A 2624-nucleotide genomic window follows, 5' to 3' on the forward strand; every position below is an offset into this window, starting at 1 on the left:
TCCAGGTTAATTGCAAACGACTTACGGATGACTGGGAGACGATTTCTGAGGTGCTCGAGGAGGCCAAAGCCGTCGATACCTGTCCCCTCCGTGCGCGCCACAGTTATGACGAGGTCGAACGACCCCTCCGGCTTCTGCCGCACCTCTCGCAGCGCCTCAGCCGGCGACGCCTTAGCCGTCACTGCAACCATAGATAGTAGTAGGTGATATAGATATGGCAGCAACAGGGAGCAGAGCTAACCAGGGAACAGCGAGGAAGCATAACTGCATCTAGGGGATCGAGCATTACCTTGGTAGCCACAGCTCTTGAGCATCCGAGTGAGGGTGATGAGGCTGAGTGGGTCTTCGTCGACGACGAGGATTCTCACCTCGTCCTCTGATGGGTAGCCCACGTCGGAAGCGGAGCCAGAGTTCTCCATGTCCGCAGCTGGTCTCTCAGTCACGCTATAGCACGAGTTCAGACTTCAGATCGGAGTGTACAACCGGGCGTTTGACTGAAGGTTTATAAATGGGAGAGACGAGTGCTCCATGTGACATGTGAGATAGAGGATGGTGAGTCACACTGGCGTTGGTGAGGGATGGAAATTTTTGTCCAGACTTTTCGTTTGGACATATATAGCTAATGACCATATTAGATTAGTCACAATGGAGAGTATTATATAGTAGTATCATGTGTATGATAGTAGTGTACGATATTATCTTCACAATGCATAGTAGTATCATGTAGTAGTATCATATGTTACATGTATTTAATGATTTATAGAATCTCAATACAAAAGTATGTATAAGATTTATTTGGCATTATTTTTTCTAGTCCTACGTGCTATGATACGGTATCTACCTATGATACCACTATTATCTCTTTCATCATTAATTGATGTGACACATCAACTTTTTGCATGCATGTAGTGCATGATACTAACTTATGATACTACCCATTATGTGTAGTCTTAGAGCATTGATGAGTTACATTCTCGAAAAAAAAAAGCATTGAGCTAGCAACTCTAATAGTATAGCCGGTTGTTGGTTATAAGCAAGATGTTATGTTATCTACGGTTAACATGTAGCCAACAAGTATAATAGTTGGCTATAAGAATGTACCACTTTTTCAATAGATTGCCCATCTTTTATTCACACACCTTGCATAGGAGTACATGCTAGAGCTAGTTCTTGCATAAGAGCCCACTTACATCCTCTCTCCTCTTCTCTCTCCTCCAACTAAACATAAATATATTATTTTATTCCATGTAGTTAGCTAACTAAACCTTATTGTACTTGCTCAATAAAGAGAAAGGGGTATTTACGACCCTGGTAATTTACAGCCCATGATACCATTTGTCACTGAGAGTCGAGGTGAAGAAGTGATTATCAACAGATCCAAAGCCGTCTTAATTGGATGAGAAAACGACAGAGGCTTTAATTATGTCAGTCTTCAATTGCAAAATAAATAAATTGCATCACCATAATCTGGTGCTAATCAACGATTTTCCATGCGTAAGGCAATCCTCGAGAATAGCAATTTTATACAATCACATAAACAATAGCTCATCCCTCTAAATATAAGGACCCCTCTAATTTTGAGCATATCTTGACCGCGAACTTAACTGGCAAAATTGGTGTAAGTAAGAGGAGTCAAATGTTTCGACGCAGTTGGCTATCCATGTCTCCCCGAAAATAGTGCCACGTTCGATGCCATCTCTAAGAGGACATGCGGAGGCATTGGGATGGTGCCCTTGTTTTTCGGGATCGGTCCAACCACACATGGAGTTGCCAGATTCCTTTTTCATGCATCACCTGATGCACCCTACCCTACGTGGTTGGCGACTGGACTCCGCCGTCAACCTCCGTGTTATTGACCTCTGACTTGACATGACATCCATCCATCCATCCAACTTCCTACGTCGGGTGGACGTCTTCAAAGAAAACTTTTACTTGCAAGTGCTCATGGGCAGTGTTATTTGATTCATCATAATATCTCTTGGCTTGTTATTCGTTCTGCTATTTCTCTTTAGTACACACATTCTTTTCATCCATAGCTCCATCATCATCGATAGAATCAGTCAGCTGCAATCATTATTCAGTTCATCACTGAATGGCATGCCATTAGTTAACAGAAAAATTGAACTAGTTACAGCCTCTCACAACGATTTCACTCTCTAAACCGTCGGATTAGCCGTTTAACGCTCCAGATCTATCTTTTCTTCCCGCAGCGACACTGTTGTCGTTTAGTTGATTGAAATGATGCCTAATGGGCATGTCCAACATCACAGGGCCGCTATTCCGTAAGTCGATGTAGACCATTTGTGATCAATCGGGCCGTCAAAATTCACATATGAAAAATAGAAAAGCAATCAAGCCGCAGATTTTACCAGACTTTGTCGCAGAGTGAATGGAAATACAAAATACAGAACCACCGGATCTATCGAGTACCTGGCACATGAATTTTGACGGGTCCAAGAGAACAGAAAGAGCGGGGGCAGGTTTGATACTTGTTTCCCCGCAAGGCGACAAGATGAAATACATATTGCGGATGACCTTCTCAACGCATCAAATAATAAAGACAAAGTATGAAGCTCTTCTCCAAGGGATGAAGATGGCACATTGATCCATTTCTTTTATCATAC

Source organism: Lolium rigidum, chromosome 4 (genome assembly GCF_022539505.1).
Source record: "Lolium rigidum isolate FL_2022 chromosome 4, APGP_CSIRO_Lrig_0.1, whole genome shotgun sequence".
NCBI lineage: Eukaryota > Viridiplantae > Streptophyta > Magnoliopsida > Poales > Poaceae > Lolium > Lolium rigidum.